We start from the raw sequence: 25,439 nt of genomic DNA on the forward strand, positions 1-25,439 counted from the left end.
GATGGGAAAAGCCCTGGGATATTAGCCTAGCCTGTCAGCCTCCCACAGAGACACAGAGCTTTATCTTTGCATGAGACATAGAAAGATGAATGGCACCACTATTCTTATCTATAAGAAGTGACTGAAAATCTCATTGATTGACAGTAGGTCAAATTTGGTTATCTCACATCTCTACACATCTCTAAAGACCAAGAAGGCATCATGTTGGACTAGATTCTTCTCTTGGCTTTATCAGTCAGTACTGATCCTGGGAACTTCATGCTGCCTCTCAGGGTCTGTTTTCTCATTCGTAAAATGGATGGAAAAAACATTCTCTGATGGTCCCTCAGTTCCAGCATTTTATGATTCTATCTCATGCTATATAATACGGCACTATTTCCACTCCCTTCACTCTCCAACCCCACTGATTTATTGCTGAATAGCCAGTCAGTACAATGAGCTCTGGGCTTAACCTGGCCTGTCTTGCATTGTTCCATCCAAGGTATTGCTCACCTTCCTCACCAAGCTGCAATTCTGACTCACATACCAAAAAAAAAAAAAATCTATCTATCTATCTGCCTATAAGTATAGCCATCTACCTATGTTAACATGCAATATCTGACGAAAAATTAATGTTTCAAAGACTGTTTCCCATGACTACCCCTGAAATTGCTGCAGCTGTTTAGTCACCAAAGATCCCAATTTAGCCTACTTGCAAGGCCCTGGTGGTTTAAATGTGGGGCATTTCCTCTTCATCTTCTCTTTTATTCACCACTATCCTTTCTCAGCATCTTTGGACTCAGAAATGTTCATCCTCACATTTTCCATTGTATTCTATACCTGGACCAGAGGCAGGTAAACAACAGATTAAGAACAAACTCAAGTAGTTTGTTTTTGTTTTGTATTTATATAAACAAGGGCAAAAAAGCCCTCTAAGTAAGCCTCAGTTTTCACCAACATATCTTTCTAACGTGCCATATTTCTAGAAGAACATCTACTTGTGTGATAAATAAGTATGGAAGCTGGGAAGCCTGTTCTAGGCAGTGGGGTAAATACTGAGACGAACAAGGAAGCTAAAATACGTTTAATAAGAACAGTAACAACAACAGCAGATACTTCTTGTTATTTGCTCTCCGTTACGAGTTGCAGTGTCCTTACTGGTGAGTGAGCATACGTGGCAAAATCTTCTCCCACCGAGGGACGGCTAGTTCAAAATGTCCTTCCCTGGGTGGTTTCAGAGACCAACTTATTAAGAAGACAAGAAACAGAGAGTGAGAGTAAGTGAGCAAAGATCCCTCACACAGCCACTTGACAGTGGCTATGAAATAATTGTACATTAAAATTATTGAGCTGCTGCAGCTAGAAAGAATATTTAACAGCATTAAACTGGAAGCGACAAGGTACTCATGTGTCTGCCCATTATGGAATCAGTTTTTAGCTAAGACACTAATCGGCAAGTCACTGTTTCTACTACAGATGGCAAAATACAAAGCACCCCTGCCACTTTCACAGCATAGTATAATGCAGCATACAAGCAGAACTTTTGCAGAAGTTATTAGAGAAAATGATCTGGTTTACAGTTAATAAAGATTCCCTAGTCAAAGGGAGATGGCGCAAATATCTCAGTACTAACTTTATGCTAGCAAGCGGTTTGATACAAGGATGCCAACTTCCTCATACAGGATGACAAGGAACAAGAACAGCACGGGGCTCTACTTCATTAAGAATTAGAACACTCCGGACCCCACCAAGACTGGGGCAGTCTTCTCAGTTCTCTCACTTATTGGGGGGGGGGGAGGAGCTGGAAATAAATAGCAGAAGCACTTGGTACATCATTTATTACTTTGTTACATGTAATTATGCTTAAATTAATCATATAGTAAACTTGATATTACTCCAATTTATAATGAGGGTTTAGTCATTCTCAGACTCAAGGAAATGTTGGCTTCATAAAACCAAAAGTAACCAACCCCCTACACGTACTTTGTAGGCTGTGGGCTGAGGAATCCCCAGAACGATTGTACAGTCGAGGGTCTAAGGCACAAAGTGGACAGAGAAATTTGGGAGCACCACTTAGCCAATGCTGCTGAAGGTGTATTTCTCTTTGGGTTTTCTGCTCCCTGTTATACACCCACGTATTTATAAGACGAAGAACAGCGAGTGGCCCCATTTGGCTAAGGCCAAAGCCCACACGCTTTCTGCAACATCACACCATTGTGACACAGAGCCATTAAGCGGTGCTAATCTCCTATTTCAAGTGAATGAACCAATACAACAATGTGTGGATTTGAGAAATGATCTCATACTAAAGACAAATAAAATAAAAGAGGAACCTCTTATAATATGTAGGGTTCCTTATTACAAAGATGCAAATCCATGGGTCAAATAACATGCTCTCCAGCAACAATATGATAAAAAGTTCTTTCCTAAAAGGAAAATTCCATTGAAAACAAGCATTTTCTACGTCCTAGCAGATGACCCATAACAACAGCATAGAGAATAATTTTCCATAACAAACACTCTTGTAAAACCAATGCTGTTGTTTTTCCTGGTCCCTGCCATTTCACCTTCCTTTTCTAGAAACCAAGCAACTGAAGTGATGTGGCTGTTTACACTTCCAGAAGGAGAACAGAAAGCTAAGTGACTTCGACTCACACCCTTTTGTTCTACCATCAACGGTAGTTACCTTTCAAACCTCCTCTCTTCTCATCCTTCACAGTACAAACTTCAGAGTCACCCAGCCAGAAACAAACCCAAATAACCCCAAACAGAGCATTAGAAACCTAAACAAAACATGAGATAAAAAATTCCAGGGTGGGAGAAACTAACACACTATTGTAAAACAGTTATACTCAAATAAAGATGTTTAAAAAAAAAAAAAAATTCCAGGGTGCCTGCTGCTCTCAGAAACCTGCAATTTCACCAGCAAAGGTCTGGGCATCTTCTGCGCTGTGCTGTCCACACTCCTCAAGGCAGACGTGGCTGGCTCAAGTCCACAAGGCCTCTTCCTCTCTGGCTTTCACATTATCCACCCAGCAACTGCAGCCTACTCATCCAACGTTATCTTCCCTGCACTTTCACAGAAGCCCTCCACCTCCTCCACCTTGTTCATCCGCTCCTCACAGCCTCTCCTCACCCCTCTGGGGGCCCATCTCCCTCTTCTCTCTAGTTCCCTCAAATCCTTCCCCAATGCTCAGTCTAGGTTCCATCTTTACCAGGTAACCTCATCCAAGCTCACTAGCCTCTTTCCACCCTGAAATTCTAGAGTCCTCACCACTTAGCCCCATGGACTTAAGAAGCTAAACTTGGGCTTCCCTGGTGGCGCAGTGGTTGAGAATCCGCCTGCCGATGCAGGGGACACGGGTTCGTGCCCCGGTCCGGGAAGATCCCACGTGCCGCGGAGCAGCTGGGCCCGTGAGCCATGGCCGCTGAGCCTGCGCGTCCGGAGCCTGTGCTCCGCAACGGGAGAGGCCACAACGGTGAGAGGCCCTCGTACTCCATGTCTGAGAATTCCTTGGCACACAATCCATCTCAGTGAGGGTACTTAAAACCAAAGAGCTGCCAACATTTTCCTCCACGACAAGCACACTAATTCTAGAAATCTACTGTGTGGAAATTCCACTATAATTTTTAAATGCAAGTATCCCATAATGTTCCGAAGCATGGAATTTGTTGGGTTTACTAACACTGTTATGTGGACCTGGTCTCTACACCTCCACCTTACCTCCCCCATTTAATCCCTTCCCTTCTTGTTCCCACGGCTTTCTGAGCTACTCCATTAGAATACCCATCACACCTTATTATGTCAAAATCAGAATCCTGCCAATAAAAATGAAGCTCCTGTCTGGAGGGCAGGGATGAAGTATTATTCATCCTTTTACCCAGCCATCCTCTCTCCATTATAATAGATAGATAGATAGATAAATGATATATATGCCTAATAGATAGTTATATGCACACACATACCATGGGATTTATATGTATGTATATATAAAATATGGTACATGTCGATATATATATATAAACCATGATATATACGTATGTATAAAAAATTGAGTTATATACGTATTTGTTTGCTTATTTATTAGGCACTTAATGTTTGTCAAATGACCAGCATAGAGTGTTAGGGAAAGTGTTAGTGCTAGGGAAAGAAAACACAGCGATGTTCTTAGCCTCACCCTGCACTCTGTAGATGGGGAAAATCAAACTTAGTGAAATTAATTTTTTCAAGATTGTGCTTGGTAGAAACAGGATAGGTTTGTGGAGCAACTATCAAACTTTATCATAAATTCCACAGGAAAACAGCATAAAAATTTCCATTGGGGCAGAAAGAGATTGCGGCTGGACAAGAATGCTGAAGGAGAAAATTTCCCAATAGAGCATGAACTGGGGGTTCCTGAAGCAAATACAATCTGCACGATGCAAATTGTCTACATATTGGTATAGCTCCTATGGCCCGTGAACCCATCAGCCTGCAAATCTCCCTCAGTGGTACTGCTAAAAATTCATATTCCTTGGCAGCACCTCAGAGCTACCCAACTGGAATCTCTGGGCTGGGCCCAGGGATCTGCATTTCCCCCAGGGTCCCCAGTTGATTCCCTGCACAACAGATACGAGAACCACTGGACTGGGCTTGCGATTCTCATCTCCACGGAGTCAGTAACAGAGAAGATTCGAAGTCGGTCATTGGTGATTAGGTTCGACCAAAGAATCCAATTTTCTTTACTTATTCTATATGCAAAAAATACTCACCTAAGTACTCCTCTAAGTACCTCACCTAAGTACTTCAAGACCCTCCACCAAATAAACACTGTTCTCTTAAAAACAGCTGGCCCTTTGCTCACACTGAAGAAGAAGTAGACTGTGTGTGCCTTTTTGGAGACGGCTTAGTCCCAATTCTCTATGTCTGCCTAGAACAGTGGCCCTCCTCCTCCCTCTCTCCTCTTTCTCTTCCTCCCCATCCTCTTCCTCTTCTTCTGTTCCTTTTAACTTCCACTTCTCTTCCCTAAAAATGTAGTCCCTGGACCACCAGTATCAGCATCACCTGGAAACTCATTTAAAATGCAAATCCTAGGCCTCACTCCAGCCCCACAGAATCAGCAGCCCTGGGGATGGGGCCCAGAACTCCTGTTTAATGGGCCTTCCAGGCTAAAGTTTGAGGACCACTGCCCTAAAGGAACACTGGCGGAAAAGGAGCTTCTACCAGCCCTTCTCAAGCCTGATCCTCCTCCTTGGGGAACCAGGAAGAGGTGAATTTCAGGTTGAATAAGGGGGACCCAGGCCCATCTGCCTCTACCAGTCCATCTGCAGGTATTTTTCATGCATCAAAGTTGATACTCTATAAATATCAATTGGTGATCATACCAACATATTAAAGAACAAGGTAACACAGCAGGCCTGGTAGAGCACACAAATAAAGATAATGCAATCTGGCTCTAAAAGTTGTATCTATATTCTAAAGTTAATGGAAGGGGAAGGGGGAAGGGGGAGAAATAGTTTAATTTAGCCAAAATGTTTTACTTTAAAAGACTCGGTTGATTTAAATCCTATAACCAGTTTCTAAGCACTGGCTTTCAAATTAACCACTGTCGTTTGAATGAAATGGTGAATTTTCTTTCTTTCCCTCAAGCCAGGCTCATATGGGTACCACCTAAAATCAATGATTAAAAAAATGTTTAATAGTATCTGCCCATCATTAAATTATTACTGTTAATTAAAAGTTTAAAAAGAAAATGAAGCTTGTGGGTTTTTTTTCTACTAATGGATGTAGGGATTCCAATGTTACAAGTTACATTTCTAAACCAAAAAATGCACAAGGAAGTGAAGTATATGTAGAAAATTCATCTCTAAAAGCACACTACCCACCAACAGCTACCTAATTTAGCAGAATATATTACCTCTATGCTTCATAAATCTTAATTAAAGCCGTTAGTTTTCCCATTATGTGATTGAGAAATGCCCCATTAATGTTAAACAGGTTCTACAAGTAATTATACACATATACACTTTAAAATTGCTTCACATATACTAGAAACATTGTCTACTAAGTCAAAAATTTGCAGAATTTCATTAATGCAAGATTTTTTTATCTCCCAAAAGTCAAATGTGTCCCAGAGGAACCGGTATACTCAATGTTGGCTTCTTATAATACAATTTAATGCTCACAAACACAACTAAAGTATTTAAACATTTACAGGGGTTGTCATAAATGCTTTTCTTATTTTTGATCCAATTCAACCTTACACTTAATACAGTTAACTGTAGTTATTTAATTTAAAAACTTGAGATTCCAACCTCAAAAATTTATAACAATATAAATGCAGTTACTTGGCTATTGGATACGTATACTATGGGGACTCCATTCTTCAATATGAAACACAAATGCCAAAACCAGAGAGGGGGATATTTTTTAAAGTAGACATTATTTTAAATAACTGTTGGCACATTGAAGAAAAAACCTTCGAATCCAAATTCAAAAATTGATCGCTTTTATTCATAGAGTCATTTCAATCAGACACTAACTCACTAAAAATAATAATTAATAATCTGCTTTGTTTCTATGTTTCTGTTTTGAAAATAATACAAGATAAACTAGTAACCTATTTAATTGAAAGTACTTGTGTTATTCAGGGTATTCTAGGTCATCCTAACTTAATAACTGGACCGAAGACATTATTGACAATTTCTCCATTTTCTCAGAAGGTGTAATTAATTTGACTCATTAAAATGTTACATGGGCTTCCCTGGTGGCGCAGCGGTTGGGAGTCCGCCTGCCGATGCAGGGGACACGGGTTCGTGCCCCGGTCCGGGAAGATCCCACATGCCGCGGAGCGGCTAGGCCCGTGAGCCATGTCCGCTGAGCCTGCCTCCGCAATGCGAGAGGCCACAACAGTGAGAGGCCGGCGAACCGCAGAAAGAAAAAATAAAATAAAATGTTACATGTAACTCTAATACTATACTTGTGAAAGCTGAGCAAGTTTAGTCTCCAGAAACAGTGTCACTGGCCTTAGAAAAAAAGCACTTCAGTGCAAACTATAGCGCCAAGAACTTGCTATCCTTGGGCATACTGATGAACACATGCACAGCACACAAGAAGAGGGAGGCGAGACCACCACAGCCCAGGCAGTGATGGATAACCCCTGATATGGGCGACTGTAAAACTTCTCAGGGCTGAGAGTCCATTATTAATTGAAATCCCTGTTTAGTTCCTCCATGTAGACCACTATATAATTGCATCTCTACCTTGAAAACTATTTTCTGCAGAATTCATAATAAGTCAAGTATCTTCAAAATATGTAGGAAGGAAATGTGTTTCACTTACATGTGATTACCTTGCAATGTACAAATTACAAAGACACTGAAGCCTTATGCCTGTTATTATGCGTAGAGCACAAAATAGATGCCGTTAGACTACCCTATAGCACATAAACAATTAAAATGCCATTTGACATAAAAAATAAAAACCCCCCAAAATTAAAAACTAAAAACAGCTGTTAAGTAAAATTAATTTCTGTTTCCACCTAACAACAAACTTAAATGACCACAGTGTATTCTTATTTAAATATAAACTTTCCAATATAAATTTCTTACAGTTACAAATAATTTAGTGAAATGCATCTTCTTTTGTGATTGTATTTCATGAGTCTAAATGGGACTAGTCAGACACATTAGCATTTTTTCTTATTCAAGTAGAGCATATCAAATCACACTCGTTTAAAAAGAAAGTGTTTCCTAGGAAAATGAAAGTTTTGTGTGTGTCGAGGGGGTGTGGAGGTGAGGTGTGGGTTTGGGGGTAGGGGATGTCTGCAAGCTAGAGTAAAGGAAAGAGTCAGTATCTCACTGAACTTCCGCTTGATATAAAAAGTAACATCCCTGAAAATCTCAATCTTATCAAAATGTAAAATAGGAGACAGGGGCTAGTTAGGAGATGTTCAACATAGGTTTAGAAAGATAGACACAGTAATAATCTATTCCACTAATGAACTGGATAAGGAGCAGGGTGGGGAGCTTAACAACCAGTCACACTAAATGACAGCTCAGAGGGCAAAGAGGTGTGGAAACTGAGAAGATAGACTTCCAAGTCTTTTCCTGAAAGTGCTTAGATTTTGAGGAGAGTCCAATGCTGCCTGACAAAAGAGTCTTTGTGCAACAACTCCAGGGAGGTGAAGGAGAGCCGCTCAGGAAAACCAATGAAGACAGGGCCAGCCTTGTACACAGGACCCGTGGAGAACTTTGAATCACATGGCCTGCGGCAAGGACAATGCATGTACTGCTAAAACGCACGACCACCGTATTCAGGCAATATCCGAGTGGGCACAGGCCAGATGTCTTTAAAGAATCGTGTTGGGGTTTTTTCTTTCAAAAAAATAGAATAAGCAAGGACACAGCCTGCAACTTCAAATTGCATCAATAGTCTTAGACTAGTCCCCAGACATTTGACCACTTCGAGTGACTTAACCCATCCCGAAAACCCTGTCTGGCAGGGGCTCTGATTCTGAGTTCTTGGTGAAGTTGGCAAAACAGCCCTGGAGGCTGTGTCTACACATACAGCCGTAACACCCTGAATTTCCAATCCCAGAATGATGAAATAGGAGCCTATATAATTAAAGGAAGCCTGGAGACACAGAGAGAGAGGTTAGCAATTTTAAGTAGAGAAATATCTACTAAACATGGATGGTGGTCCACTATTTATCCAAATCCAGGATATCTACAAAAACTTAGGCTGGAAATCAAGCAAACTCATCAGATAATTGGCGTTTCCAGCTTTAGCCAGAGTCGCCCAAGTTCTTGCCCTTGCAGGAAACCATAAGTAAGAGATAAACACCCAGTGTTAACCATTCCAGAACTTCAAAATATGGCTGCCTGGTTGGTTTCACTTGGATAAAAACATTAAAAGTTTCTTGGTAAGGAGACAAAGAGCTTATTTTTCTCCTTCACCAGTTTCAATTGCCCTGCTACCAATCTGAAAATAATTTAAGTGTTTAAAAGTATCCAATGACCAAACAACATCCTTGAATAAACTTTAAAATTAGATGCTAATTTTAAATTAGCATTAGATGCAATTTATCAGAAATGGCTTCTTTTCAGCTACAATTCCCATCATGTGAAATAAACAGCAAGTTACAAAACTGTCCAAAATTTTCTCAGAAATATTCACCTGCTAGTAAAACAAGTGAAAAAATTTCAATCTCACACAGGAATCAAAAGAAAATTTGGGGGGACTTCCCTGGTGCTGCAGTGGTTAAGAATTCACCTGCCAATGCAGGGGACACGGGTTCAACCCCTGGCCCGGGAAGATCCCACATGCCTTGGAGCAACTAAGCCCGTGCACCACAACTACTGAGCCTGCGCTCTAGTGCCCACGAGCCTCGACTACTGAAGCCCACACACGTAGAGCCCGTGCTCCACAACAAAAGAAGCCACCGACCACAATGAGAAGCCCACGCTCCGAATCGAAGAGTAGCCCCCACTCGACGCAACTAGAGAAAGCCCGCACGCAACAATTAAGACACAACGCAGCCAAAAATAAAAAATTAACAACTAAGTAAATAAATTTACTAAAGAAAAAAATAGCAGACAAAAATAGATCCAAATGAGCCAGGTGGGAAAGAAGTATGGGAATAAGCATCGAAATAATGAACTTTGGAAGCATCACAGTTCAGCCTATGACTTAGTGAATGTGGTATGTGACTACTTAATAAAGTCAGTTGTGATATGATGTATGTAGCTTTAGAAACAGTCTACATCAAATTCTTGCATTTGGCCTGATGGACACAGACATATTAATTCATACTCTACTTCCATCATTCAGGGCACTGAGAAAACTGTTAAACCTGGTCCTCACACCTTAAATGGAATTTTACCCGATGAAACACAATCAGTAGTGGAGGACCCTATATGTATCCAGGTAAGCCACAGTTACAGTATGTCCCATGAAACCTACTTATGAGAAATATATGTTAAGAACAGGCAATTATATGTTTAACTTTTAAACAGGAATAAGCTGGCTCCCAATATAAGCTTCATGAAGATGTTCCATTATCTGAACAATCAATTCTCTCATGGGAAATGGTGGAGAACTGGCTTTGTTGATCAGGTGCTATATTACATATAAATTAGAAATTTGCAAAAAAAAAGAAAGAAAGAAAAGGAAAGAAAGAATTAAATACACTTAACACCACAACATAAGAAATATGTTGATTGTATTTTAATTATCCCTTGATCATTCAAATAGGAATTCAGGAATTTCCAAGCCTCTATATGATTATGATTTTCTCTGTCTTATAGATGTAGAAACCGCCAACTAATAAACAGTCATAATTAAGACAATGCCAATGGAGAGTTTTATTTTATAGGTGTATAATATTCTACACAACTACCTCTTGATTTTACAACAAAATAAAATAAAAATTGAGATTTAACATAAACTCATAGCAAATTATAAATGTTCCCAAGGGATTAAAAACCAAGCAAAAATAGCAGAGAAAATCAAGAATTATTCAACTGTCTTTTTTTAATGAAAAAAGAGGATTTAAATACATAACAGGAGGTAGGCATAATTTCTGCAAATAACTCACATGCATGCATATCCCTAAAATGTACTAAATATCATTTAGATGTCCAAAAACAAGAAACACCAGCTGCCCAGAGGCCGTGATAACGTTCTCGCTACAAGAGAAACCCGGTCCATAAAAGGCTTAGACGTCAGTATACTCAGTTCCACCCCAGGAAGCTCTGCTGGTGTTTCCATTATAAACCACATTTCAGGAGTTTACAAGTTGAATGTTTTTAAAACATATTGGGTTCATAATGAGCTCACACTTTCTTTAAACGTCCTTTTTGCTTTCCTTTAAAAAGTACGGCCTCTTTTGTGAACAAATCATAAACAAAATTTCAGGTGATTATTTTTGGCTGCACTCCAAGACACAATGGCTAAATGTTTAAATAGAGGAAAAGGACTAATTATTTTCTTCATCTGGAAAGTAGAGGAGAAAGGCCAGCCTGAGAAACACTCTACAGTACTTCCGTTCTTCTTTTGCAATATTTTCATTCAGTGGTTCAGGATCCTAGGACTGCAGCTAGGAATATGCAATCAAACTTCAAAAACTCCATTTCTACATCTGGAGATTTATGCAATAATCACTCCAGCATTAGAGTTTTCTGAAGTTATTAGTGGTCAAAATTACATGTACCATGAAAGCCAGGATGCCTCTCAGAATGGAGCTAAAAGCCAGGTGGCAGGGCACCTACACTTAGGTGCCACCACAAATCCCAAATTCAAACCACCCCTGGAGTTTTACAAGGCCTCTTCCTGTGCCAATCCCCAGCTTAAAATAGTCCAAGGCAAAAGCTCTGCAGGGAACTGAGTTGATGAGTAGGTTAGGGCTTAAAACCATTTCTTTCAAAACCAGGAAAAAAAACAATCTGGTGGTACTGCCAAATATAAAACTACTCTTCACAGCAGCCCTAACACCTTTAGGGTTTAGAGAAGAGGCAGGCAGCAGAGAAGCCAAACCAGGGATGCCTCGTTCCCACAAAGAATGCATTGTTGGGCCTTTCACATGGCAATTTTGGACGGTATGGCACTCTTGAGTTCCAGAACCATGGTCCTGCACCAGACTAGGAAATACACCTTGATAGGAGGCAGCTTTGCTGCCATACTCTCTCATCACACCTTGACCTGGCTGTCAAGCCCCTAACAAAGAGATGTGCTCACTGAACCTGTGAGTCCACAAAACTTCCTCCGACAAAGAACAAATTTTCATCTGCAGTCTCCTGTCATAACCAGAAGACTTGAAAAGGAACCCCATCCGCAAAGGAAGAGTCAGACCCCATCATGTGTTTGGCCACATGAACCTTTTAAATTGCAAATATGCAAAAGAACAAATGATACTGATTAAAACCACCCAAATTCCAACATCTAACTGATAATATCCCACATGTAGGTTAGAGGTCAAAAATGCCCTCCCACACTGTTTTATTAATTGACAGGGACAAACTTTTCCATCTGTTTTTGATCCTATCCATGGTTGGTCATTGGCCTCAAAAGAAAAATCCTCTGCTAATAACAAATGAAATGAAATTTGCACTTTCCTCTAACTACAATCCCACCTTCAAGAAGTTTATACAATTGTCTTTTTTCTCCAGGCCAATTTCCTTTAGAGAAAGGAGAATGATATGGAGGGGGCAGGCAGCTGGAAGGAGAAAGGTGTTAATGAGGAGTTGTGTGTAAGGAGGAGAAAGATTTCCCTGCAACTCAGCTTCAATTAACTGAGCTTTGAATGGTTTAACTATATGGGAGATAAGAAAAAAATCAATCTCTCTCTGTCTCTCTCTGTCTCTCTCTGTCTCTCTCTCTCTCTCTCTCTCCCCCTTACACATGCACACACACGCACACACACACCAGTTCCCCTGAGGAGAGTACAGTTTGAAAACCACCCCTTTAGTTCATGGCTCTCATGCCACAGATGAAAACCCTGAGGTTTAGAGAGGTTAAGCGACTGGCCCAAGGTCATACCTCGTTAATGATAGGCTGGAAGAGCAACTCTGGCCGTGACTGATTTGCATTTGTGCCCCTGAGCCCTGTGGGAGCAGCCAGGCAGAACACTGGACTGGAGGCCTGGACTTCTGCAGGGAGGGGCTGCAAGGTGGCAGGGGCACACCACTGAAGACACAGCTAGCTAAGGCGATGTGAGGGTCCTGGGCTGGCCTCTCCGAACCCCGGGAAGGAGTCTGGGACTTGCTTCCCCAGTGCCTCGAGAATCAAGCTCCTCGACAGAGCTGTCAAGTGAAGGGGCCCTACAACATTTTTAAGAGACACAAGAGGCACTTGCAGGGTACCCTTCCATCAGCTGCCCTCTAGAGGAAGTTGAAATAGTAACAGAGAAACCTCTCAGCCCCTAAAAATGGGCGCATGATGACAGAAAATGAAGCTGCAGGGCATTGAGGCTATAGAAACAATACTCACAGGGGATGTCCCTCTCCCATTCCCACACACATCCCCATGTGAGTCATCTTTAAGATAGAATGAGGTTAGTACCTCCTTCTGCTTGAATTGTATGGATGCTGATCTTCAATTGTAGATACCATTGAGAAGCATGTATAAATTCCAAGGCAACATGATAAGGATGGAAGGTCAGACACTCTGATGGGAGCTTTAGCCAATTGCGGAAATACCTAAAAGATAGCCTGGCTTGCAGATTCCCAGACTCAAAGGTACCAATCAAGGAAAGAAGATGACATAGAACTTCCCTTGTAACTTCCAACCAGTGGACCTAGACATAGCCTTGAGCGCCAGACAGAATAAGCTTAATCCCACCCCTAAACAACAAACCCTTTCAGCTGTTTGACTGCAGCTATCAAAGTCCCTTTCACTTTTTTGAACTAAAAAGAAACTACACAAAGGAAAAAAGGCAGAGTTACATATTTTCAAACTCAGACCCCTGCTAGCTTTTCTTCTTTTTTTCCTCTAGGCATGGGGTAATAGACATCAACTCCAGGAGAGAGATGAAGTAACAGAATTTTCTCTGTCCCACAGAAATGGGGACCTTCTGAGTCCTGGGCACTACAATTAAAACTGGATGATGCTGGAGGATGCCAGTTTTTGCTAGACAATAAGAGTGAGCAAGACAGAAAGAGTACTCTCACGAAGGAGTGGGGTGGCAATGAGGGAGGGAGAGGAGGAGAGTGACAAGAGTGCTGTGTGATCAGGTGAACGTAGAGTCCCCGTGAAAACTGATCTACATTTAGAGTCCAGATGCCCATGGCCTCTAAATCATCAAGGTATTTTTTGGTGTTCTGGAACTTCATGCCTCTTTTCCTAGAAATTATCACATCCTAAAGTTTACTCCATTTTTTAAAGCAGAAGCCATGGATAGCATGTGGCAAGGAACTGTGGTAAACTAGGTTTCATAAATGACCTAGTGCACTTGATGCTGAAAGGAAAAGGGAAGCTCATTCATTCCTCCAAATCCTGAGTGAAATAACGTAGAGTGAGAGAGATGATTCTGTACAGAAACCAGAGCAACCTGAAAAGGTGAACTTTTTCCAATCAGGTGACAGTTGACTGGCAAGACCAGTTTAGAGGGGAAAAAAGAATGACTATTTAACCCAGCCACTAAGCAGATGCCTTCTGGTTAATATTTAATGTATTACCTGTAGTATTCACTACGTTGATTAGAAATGAAACAATATACATTGTTTTAAACAATAAGCTTGTTGATGTGCTGCTATGTACCAGCCTACTTACTTCATATATCAGTTGTATCAGCATTCAGGCTAAGCTGCTATAACAAAGGGACCCCAAACTATAGTGGCTTAAAAGGAGAGAAGTAAGTTTCTTTCTAAAGTAACAGCCCAGAACGGAGCAGGCAATCCCAGGCAGGCAGGCAGCTCTGATCTGCAAGGTCATCCAGGGTTCCAGATTCCTCCTAGCTTATTGCTCTGCCATTTCTTAGGGCGTTGTTCTCATCGGTATAGTCAGAGCTGACTCACTACCATCAATCTACTTTCCTGCCCACAGGAAGGGGGAAAAGAAGAAACGGTGAACAGGTAGTTTCCTTTTCTAAACTGCAGATACTTTAAACATAGCTCTGCTCACATTCCATGAGACAGAACCCTAATGGAAGGGCCATATCTAACTCCAAGGGAGGCCGGAAATGTAACGTATTACTGGATGACCATACGCTTAGCCAAAGTTCAAGTCCTTTATTAAAAGGAGAAAGGAGGGCTTCCCTGGTGGCGCAGTGGTTGAGAGTCCGCCTGCCGATGCAGGGGACACGGGTTCGTGCCCCGTTTTGGGAAGATTCCACATGCCGCGGAGCGGCTGGGCCCGTGAGCCATGGCCGCTGAGCCTGCGCGTCCGGAGCCTGTGCTCCGCAATGGGAGAGGCCACAACAGTGAGAGGCCTGCGTACCGCAAAAAAAAAAAAAAAAAAAAAAGAGAAAGGAGAGGAATAGATATTGGGGAGCGATTTGCAGTCTCTGCCATTTTACCTCATTTAGCCCTTTCAACACTCCTATACCAGACTTTTTAAATGAACAACACATCTGAGGCTGTCAGCAATTTGCCCGAGCACCACTGCAGGAAGTTGCAGAGGTGGAACTCAAACTCAAGTCCATCTGTCTCAAAACCCATCTTCATATCACTATACCATGCACCATGCACCCAATCAATCTTACTCCAACAGAAAAGGCACGTGGTAAAGAATAAAACTTGTGCCATGTGGCCTTTTTCTTAAAGCCGGTGAGTTTTAAGAAAATAACAACACCAACAGAAAGATTTTCATAAGGAAAAGAATATCAGAAACTCCTTTTACGAAAGTAAAAAGTTGAGGGGAGAGGAAAATTGCAAGGAATGTATTAAAATACCACTATAAAAGACATTTGAAAGAATGGATTTTTTTTCTTACCACTCTAAGGCAATTTATTTTGGTGGTGTTGACCCTGAATTGTACTGATAAGAATAAAAGGGCTCATACGGAACAACTTTCTTATTATTGAATATCCACCATAAGCTGCTGCAGGACAATGTAAAACAGCAATGGTCCTGTTTGGTGCCGTTGGTGTATGTACACACACACGCACACACACACACACACACACACACACACACACACATCTTTATAAAATAGCATCACTGCATCCTACTAATCTTAAATTCCTAAACACCTGAATGGATCTATGTCATGAGATAAATGCTCGTAGAATAAAAATTTACCACCCCGCACATTCATTAAATTTGCGTAAGCATTTTCGAGAAAGGAAGGCTCTGCTTGGGGTAGGGGTTTTCCCCCTTCCTTTCTCGCAAGTCAAGAGATATATGTTAGAGTCTACAGCTAGCTCCCTGGCAAATCTCTATTCTTCTCAACCTGACAGACTGTTTGTCAGTTAAACTCCCCTTGTCATGTATCCCCACCACTGCCAACTCATGCACGGAGACCTTCACTTTTACTGCTACCACTTGCACCCTCTGCAACCTTTGTCATTGATCACTGATCCGATCCAGTGCCCACATGTTCTTCAAGTGCCTACACAAGTAATGAGGTACTTGTGGTGTAAAATTAAACTGTCAACTGTCAGCGATTGATAACCACAGTGAGAGCTGACCTAGAACACCTGCACCAGTGGCCAAGACAGGTGTGACATGTTTGATCGCTGAGGCCTGCTAGTCAGTGTGACCCAGTGCTGTCCCTTCATGGACTTGCCTTGCATTTCAGCCCCCCCCACCCCCCGGCTTCCCTGCGTCCCACAGTGAGCATCCCCAGGTGGCGGAAACCACTCTCACGGGCCCGTTGGGGCAGCTTGGTCCAAGCGGCCGTGAGAGAGCAGATCTCGAGTCAGCAGGTTGGTGTGAAGGGAATCTGGCTTCGAGGTTTTCAAAGGTGTTTTCTGGAGTCAGCCTGGGGTTTTTCTCCCACTTCCCCCCAGTTTCCCTCTGAAAGCAGGTCTTGGTAGCAGGCTTCACATACACACACCCCATCCTCCCTCGACTGGACTTCCCAGGCGTGTGCCAGTGCCTGGCAGCAGGGCCTTCCCTTCAGGGCAGGCCCACAGCAGTCATTTATTTAGAGTCTGGTGGAAGGATGACGCTGCCCTAATGGAACTGCCTTATGGCTCTGAGCATTTGCTTGAAGGCATTTAAGTTGAACTGGCTTACATTCTACTAAAGCACCGTAAATGCAGCCTCTTCCTACTCCTATGTAAGTGAATAAGCAGCACAAAGAAAAAAACATGTTCTGCTCTGACTATATTGTTTTTAGCCAGTGCTGTTGCACAGCATTTAAACAAAGTTTTCCTAAGTTTTTATTATTTAAATGTGAGAGATGGGCTTTTTTGAACCTTAAGCAAAAATGCACTTAAATAACTAAAACATCCTTTGTGAAAAATCTGAAAAGCGTGATGGGATTCCCATCCCATTCCACCAGCACACCCCCACCAAAGAGTTGCACTATATTAAGTTCATGTGATGAGAAGATAAAAATCTATTAACTTTCTGCTGACCTTATCGACACAGGAATCTCTACAGACATTACAAAAGCCATATCTCTTCTGACTTTTACATCCAGAACCTCATGCTCCAAAGTCCCAAACCAAATGTAAAATCTTCATGATGAGTGAAACCCTGACACCAATTCAGATTCCAGGCTTGCTGGCTTGCAGTCGATGGAGGCTCCTCTGGGGCACAGAGGCTGGCCTTTACTTTGCATTTGACTTGAGAGGCTTTTTTTTTGCCATATGCTACTGGGGACTCTGAATCAAAACTATTTCACGAGGACCATATGTTACGAGAAACTCATGATGGAAAATGAACGGCAAGAAGTTGCCCCATATCACTGGGTGATGTATTACAAACATAATTAAATCTGAGTAATGTGCAGTGTTATTTCAGTTAATCATTTCTTTTTTCAATGTAAGCAAGGAAAACATAGCCCAATTTCCAAATGACATACCAAAGTCCAGATAAGCTAAAAGCAAATTGGTGGGAAAGGAATAAAACCAGAGCCGTACAGCATTGTTTAAGCTTCTGTAACAGGTCTTGGTATATTTGAGATGTGGCGATAGGAAGGTGACACATGAGAGACCATGTCAATAAGCGGTTTCAAACTCTACTCATTTTCCTTTCAAATCAGCAATGAATTCAGACCAGCTCCCTCTCACAAAGAAGCAGCAAGTCAAAAGACCACTTCTGTGTTGGTTGTTTGGAATTCGAGAGCATGTTTCCCCATAGAAATTTCATTATCAGTAGCTGTTAGGTGCCCAGGCTCGCTCACGAAGACCTATTTAGCCCAACTGTTTCTTAAATTTGGTATTTCTACTCTACCTTTATGGCACTGCTTAGAGGGGGGATAGAGAATTATTCAATTCAACTCAATTTATTTATTCGGTCCCTACTATATTTTCCCAGAATGTACCGATGTCTGCATCTCCCCAAAGGATATCCCAATTTTGTCTCTTCCCACATAAAGAAATCACTTTCTATTCTGAAGCCTCAGAACATTTTATCCATACTCTCTTAATCACTTCCGACCTGAACTGAGCTAATTACTGCTAACTAATTTTTTATTTCCCACATCCAAGCCCTGAATTTGGCAGACTCTCGGTCCATACATGGGAATGGATGATTGAGTAAACAAAGGCATACAATCTGCTGGGGTGGCCAGATATATTTTTTTCTCCATCAGTGCCACTGGGAATCATGGGATTTGGCTGAAGAAGAGAGGGAGAGAATAAAATAATGATGTTGACAATGATGAGGATGTTAACAGCAAATAATATTTACTGTGTGTTTTCCTAGGACATGCACCTGCCTAAGAACTTTACAAGTCTCGATTAATTTACTCCTTACAACAACTCTGTGCAATAGATAATATGCATATCCCCATTTTACAGATGGGGATGCTGCACACAGAGACAGGAAGCAATCTTCCCAAGTTCATACCAATAGTGTAATACTGATAGAGATTTCTGCATACCAGAGTGTATTTGCTAGGTACATGTGCATTAGTGGGAACATCTTCCTACCTTTCTCCATAATCTGAAGTTTCTCTCTGCCTTTCTGATCTGCATTAGAGAAGGAAGATCTCAGGTAAAATACTCCACTTCAGTTCTCATTCACGAACCTGAACATAAGCTCTGTGAGAGCAAGGGCCTTGTCAGTCTTATTCACAGTACCCCCGGCCTCTAGACCAACAGGTGTGCAACAGATGTTTGCTGGATGAATGAGTCTGTTTGGGGTGATGGTAAGGCTAAAGATGGGACTCTGGACTCAGGTTCCCTCTGCAAGTTCCTTGATTTACTAGTCCTATGGGGAAAGCATTCCAAACTTGCACGGTGATAAGAATCACCTGTAGTAATTGATAAACACCTCCTCTCCCTAGAGATTCTGAGTCAGTGGCCGGAGGTGAGGCCCGGGAATCTGTTTTTTTTGCTGAGGTTTGAGACACGCTTCAGGTGGTTCTGAGCCTGGGAACCCCTCCCCAAAGGGTATGCCTCTGGCTCTTGGGACACCCCCTCCATGGCAGTTACAGACATTTGCAAATTCCCTAAGAGTGACAAGCACAGTCTCTGGCCACTGCCACCATTTCTTTTAGAAAACCTATGTATTATGCTGGACTGCAATACAGAATGGGGCCTTGCACTTCTGCCTCAGCTGACTTCTCTACAGGGTTCTGCAGATCTCAACCAGGCCTAGGAAAGCTTCCATTCACACATTTTTTCCCCGACTCCTGCCCTTTCCAAGCATGCATCAATATCTGCTGAATGAATGAATGATGGAACAAATTCCAATGGGGGCAAAACCAGCAAGCCAGGCAGTTGTAAAGAATGGGAGTGTTTCATAAGCCTCATTTTGGTGTTGCACGTAGTAGCATATAAAAACAAACAATGACAAACTAATATGTTAACACATCCTGTTTCCATTGCTTTCCTTCTGACTTAAAGAACATTCTTATAACAGCTAACCATCTCTGGGCCTCAGAATCATTATTTAACCTTTTAAAAAATATTTTATTTTCCTGAGTTATAATGGGATATATTGTGACTTCAGGATCTAAAAGATTAACTTAGCCTTGCAGTTATTGCTCTCTTTCTTTTTCTCATTCTTATTCTCCCCTCTTCCTCCAATCCAACAATCTATGCCCAGAAATCAGTCAAGAACATTGATTTTGGTTAGGATAAACGGCAAATATCTAAAGATGCTAACTGTCTATAATTCTCCTAGAGTCTAAACTTTGTCACTATTGAAATTTTGAGCAAGATAATTCTTTGTCGTGGCTGGCTGTCCTGTGCGTTGTAGAATGTTGAGCAGCAAGCCTGGCTCCATACACTAGATGCCAATAGCAACCCCACCCCCTAGTTATGACAATCAAAAATGTCCCCAGGTGTTTCCAAAATGTCCCAAGGGGATCACAATTGTCCCCTGGTTGAGAACCACTAATCTAGAATGATTTTTTGAAACAATGTATTCTTAACTGATAGATTAGTCAATATTTGGTACTATGTACAAAGCTATATTAACCCATAAAGTTGCTAGAACATCGAACAAAATTATAAACATAATTTTCAAAGAAACTTGATTCAAAAGGGTCATGACTATCCTTTTAGGCCTGAGGTTTATTGGACACCAGGAAGAAGCCGAAATGGAATTTGACATAGCTGAGATTTTACCAAAAATATTCAGTTGGGGGAAGAGCAGGAAAACTAACTAAATGTCTCACTTTTGGCAAAAATATCCAAAGTATAATGCACTTTGCCAACATCTTTGCCCCTGGGCTTTTTTGTAACTTAACGGTAGTTTTAATCTGTATGTTCCCAGTTTCTATAATCCAAAAATCATCAAAATGCTGTTTTATAAGACTATCTCCTAAGCTTTGATGTCCAAGAAGCCTGGGGACCCTTTTTTTATGTGCTTGTTTTCTTTTGAACCAGGAAATTGTGTTTTGCCAAGAGCAAATGGAACTTGAACCTCAAAAGATTTGAGTTCTGTTTGAAATGTAGTACCCACAAATTCTCCACAAGTTTACAACTTGACAAAATACATGCTCTCACCTTCCCTCAGACCAAATCTCTCCTGGTTCTACTTTAAATCACAGTTAGCAAAATTCTAAATGCCTAAGGATTAGAGAAAAAGAGTTACAAGGCCAAAAAGAAATTCTGACACAACACCATTCTGGGTTGGATTCACGATCAAAATGCTATCTAAGGTAAGAGAAGATGAGAGAAGCTAAATGGGAAGAAGAGAGAGAAAGGGGGAGAGAGAACTCAACTAAGTAACAAGTTCTTTGACTTTCCCCAGGACCAAATCCAGCAAGCAAGACATTACATCAAAGTTAAATTGTTTACATATTAGATGACCTGTCCATTTTTTTCCTTACCATTGATTTCCACAGTACAAAAATATTATTTCAGTGGCAAGGATGTAAACCTTATTCATAACAGGATTTCAACCACATCCTGAGAACGAAGCATCTCTTCAGATAGTGTGCCCTCATTTATATTGAAGTCATGCTGGTTTTATTTGTCAGTGTTTGTTGAGGGGGTCACAATATCAGGAAGCAGGAGATGGCTCATCAAAGCGTCTCTGCAAGCCCCTACTACTCATCAATTAGACAGTACCTTGTTTTTAACATCAGGACGGAAATGCATCTCCTATGACCCATTGTTAGAAGCTTCCTTCTGTCTTCAAGTTTTTTGGAAGGAGCACTCAGGACTCGACTTCTTTTTTCCAATAGGTAATTGTCACTAATTAATGCTCCAGTTGCATTCAAGAATGTGGACCTGTGACCCTCAGTAATCTGGGCCTGTATCTCTGGCCTTGGAGCAAGGACACTGGAGTCTCCGGACACTACCCACAGGGGCAGGTCACAGACACAAGGCTTCCCGCTGAGTTCCTGAGCTGGCCTCACTCTGCTTCAAAGCCTGTGAGTTCAGTGGGCAGGCTGACTTCAAGGACAATGTGGCATCTGGCCAGTGATTGCTGTCTGAGGTGAGGAGGTCTCTTCTCTGAAGGTATAGAGAGATTTTTACAGAAGCCCAGGTCTCTAGTTGTATTCATTCCACATCCATTCACTGGGCTCCTGCTCTGTGCCAAGCTCTCTCCCAGGCACTGAGGAAAAATGAATAAAACAGAGTATCTGGTAGCAAGGAACTAGGACCAAGCTCAGCCCCTTGTTAAAATATTCTTCTAAGTGTAACTAGACTAGTTGGTCTTAGTTTCCTTTTCAGATCTAATGGGATATGAAAATGGTGCTTGTGATTTTCTTACTTATAAAAACTGATGAGCCTATATATCCATTAATTCATCTCATTCCCCATAAGATTCTTCATTTACTTTCCCTTCTCTTCCCCATCCTTCCCTTCCCTTAATTTCAACCTCTCTCTCTCTCTCTCTCTCTCTCTCTCTCTCACACACACACACACACACACACACACACTAAAGCATAGGAATTTCTGATGAGCATATATTCACCATGACTTCAGGAGACAAAAATATATATATATATATTATATATACACACACATACATAAATTTTTATATCTGTATCTATATGTATATATATACACACACTCCCATAACCCTTAATGAAGCACTAGATTATAGAGGATGCCCTCCCAATATTCCTCTTTCACTTAAAGAGAGTGTTATGTTTCCTCTAGTAGTAAATCCTTCTCCAGAATCAAGGCTAAGAACTACCCTTGTGCAAAAGCACCACTGGATTCATTTCAAATCAATAAGAGCAATATAAACAAATGCCCAACATTAAAAAAAGAAAAAGGAAACTCTAAACCTCAAAATAGATAAAAAAAAGGCTTGGTGCTTATTTTGTAAAACAGTCTTCACATTACCAATATTGGATTCCTTTCGATAACTCCTTCCCATGTTTCTTTCAAATGTTTATAGCAGTTTGATTTCCACAGTTCAAGAACATATCACTGCTTGAGAAGTAAGGGACAAACATGTATTTTGTAATCATGCAGCCCTAAATGACAGAAACAAATCTGCCAGCTAATAAGCAGTGTGCCTTTCACAATTCTTTTTGGCTTGTACCGATGTGTGCAACCACTTTGGAAAGACACAACCGCGCAGTGCCTGGAAAGACCCAAGAGCTGGGCTGCCAAGTTCATATCTTTCTTCTCCCATGATGTGGCAAGTTATTCAACCTCTCTGTGCCTCAGTTTTCTTATCTGCAAAATGGTGGGTTTAATAACCATAGATTGGATGAGTTCACATCTCTCAAGTTTTCAGAAAGTTTCTGACCCATAGTATAAGCACTTGTACAAGTCTAAAGAACCATATACGTGTTTATAAAACACACTGGCTTGCACAAATATCCGACCCTCTACTTAACCAAAGGAAAGGCAGGCTAGAGATATATTAGGAATATAAGTTGTTACCTTGGCTTAACTTTCTCAATATGCCCTTTATCACTATGTTCAGCTCTCCCCTAGCCAACTATAAAGTTAACACAAGAACCTGTCATTCGGGCTTCCCTGGTGGCGCAGTGGTTGAGAGTCCGCCTGCCGATGCAGGGGACACGGGTTCATGCCCCGGTCCGGGAAGATCCCACATGCCGCGGAGCAGCTGGGCCCGTGAGCCATGGCCACTGAGCCTGCGTGAACGGAGCTGGTGCTCCGCGGCGGGAGGGGCCACAACAGTGAGAGGCCCGCGTACCGCAAAAAAAAAAAACAAAACAAAAAAAAAACCTGTCATTCATTCATCACAGTATCCCCCCATTTGGCCCAGGATAGTGCGTTATACATAGGAGACCCATGATTATATGAGCTGGATGAACAAACACATGATTTTGATCCTTCAAGGCTGAATTAAAAGTTATTTCTACTAGCATTTTTACCACAAGTACTATTGAGATTCCTTATATACTAGTGGTAAAATGTTTCCTTATTAATTTGCTTGAGAAATGTATAATGAACTCAGTAAGCCTTGTTCAGCTTTTTCTACTTGCTAAAAAATAAGTAAACATCCATAAAATCACCCCCGCACACACCCATACCTGCCAATGATCCATAGAGATGGACCACTTCATACCATTATGTTCATAATCCAGTTCTTTCTGGAAATCCTAACTTCAGGGAACATAATTTGGTGGCCAGGAGATATTCCACTGTCATCTTAAAAGATGTTAGTTTTTTGGGTTTTGGTGTTTGTTTGGGTTTTTTTTCAATTGCAACTCAAACAACGAGTCCTCCAAAGTTGGTTACATTCACTCTACAAAAGTGCTGAGTTAATCTTTTTTCTTTAAACTAAATACAAGCATTTCTTGGACAAGATACCATCAACTTTAATTTTATTTTTCTCACATAAACGTTAGCCTAGAACTAAACAGATAATTTCCTTCTGTCACACGGTAATTGCACTGTGATGGAACAAAGTGTTATCTTAAGTTTCACAGAGCAATTGTTCAATGATTCCTGTTGGTGGCTCCTTTCCAAATCTTCTAGAATGGCCCAGCCTCCCAGTCCTTGAAGCTGGGGGGTGTGGGGGGGTGTGAGTATCACTCAAGAGCTCAGGTTCTCCCCCAGGACCAGCTCCTGCTCCTGAGGTCGACACCCGAAGCCTGCTGTCTGTTTGATGACAATTTCTAAGAAAACTCTAAACCTTGAAAATATACAAACGGAGTTTGAGGCAGCAAGAAAAGCTCCATGTCCTCCTGGTTTGGTAAATTAAATTATTAGGAAGTTTGGAGAAGAAGAGACAGGGGGCTTAGAGAAAGAAATTCATCCCTTGAAGCTGAAAAGCAGCACCAACACCAGTCCCGTCTCAAGTTCAAAGAATTCTGCCTCAACACAAGAAAATATTGTTCCAACCTATACAACCTAACCCCTGCCAAAAAAAAAAAAAAAAGATTCTTTACAAAGCCATCCTTTAGAATCAGGCCAACTAATCTTTTTAGGTAGACTGCCCAAAGAAGGAGGAAAACTCTGATACATATTTTTCCATCAACTTCATCATACAAGATGAAATAAGTTTGTTGAACCTCAGATGCACAGAGCCTTGAGCCTATTTGGGATACCAAATCTGCTTAAGACACTATTCAGTGAAATTTAAGAATTAAAATGAGTATAGAATTGCTTAATAATCAAGTCTCTATTCTCCAACTCCTGTTAAGGCTTGAAGGCCAGTCATCCAACAGAAAGTAGGGTTAGGTCCCTATTTTAATTTTATTTTCTTCCCCCTCCCGCAATACTAGTAGCAATTTGTCAAACCCAATACATTTTTTGAAGATGTGGGAGTGGCTTTTCCTCCCCTCACAAAAAAGTCCAGAAAATCCAGACATTTTCGATTAAAAAGCACAGACAATTAGGGAAAATGTTAACAGAGGCAAGACCATGGGTAATTTTTTTATGTATTTCTGTATTTTTTATAATCTTTATGATGAAAATGAATTGTTTGCATAATGAGTATAGGTATATGTGGGGCTGTGAACAGGGTGAGGTTTGTCTTCTTGGTCTGACTTCACTGTTTACATAAATCACCTGTGCACCTTGTTAAAAATTCAGGTTCTAGTTCAGTAAGTGTGGAGTGGGCCTAACAGTGTGCATTTCTAACAGACTCCCAAGTGATGCCCCGTTGCTGGTCCAGGGACTACACTTTGAGTAGCAAGAATGTGGGTTCGTCGGATAAAAAGCTACCCCTGGTGCCTTCTCTCCTGCCATGACAAATGAGGTTAATAAACTTGACCCCAAAATTTCAGAGGCAACAACCAAAGACAGAATGCAAAAAAAACTGAAATGGCTTATAGATTATCACTGATTTTCCTCTTCTTCGAAGAGCTTTGGTTTGTTAAGATAAGACTTGTCCCTCCACCTCATATGAGCCACAGTGTAGTGGCTAGTGGGAAGATATGCAAGGAACGAACTCATACACATTATGGTTCTAGCCTAAGAGCGGGCAGCCCACCTGACAAAGTCTAGGCTGGCCATTTAGAATCATGTGGAGGGTTT

General features: G+C 41.3%; 1 protein-coding gene across 11 annotated transcripts in view; it reads right to left on the reverse strand.

Annotated features, from left to right (window-relative positions):
- Positions 1 to 25,439, reverse strand: part of MECOM (MDS1 and EVI1 complex locus) — a 572,749-nt gene that overhangs the window by 501,666 nt on the left and 45,644 nt on the right. The window lies entirely within an intron of this gene.

The sequence above is a fragment of the Kogia breviceps genome, chromosome 5 (assembly GCF_026419965.1).
Source record: "Kogia breviceps isolate mKogBre1 chromosome 5, mKogBre1 haplotype 1, whole genome shotgun sequence".
NCBI lineage: Eukaryota > Metazoa > Chordata > Mammalia > Artiodactyla > Physeteridae > Kogia > Kogia breviceps.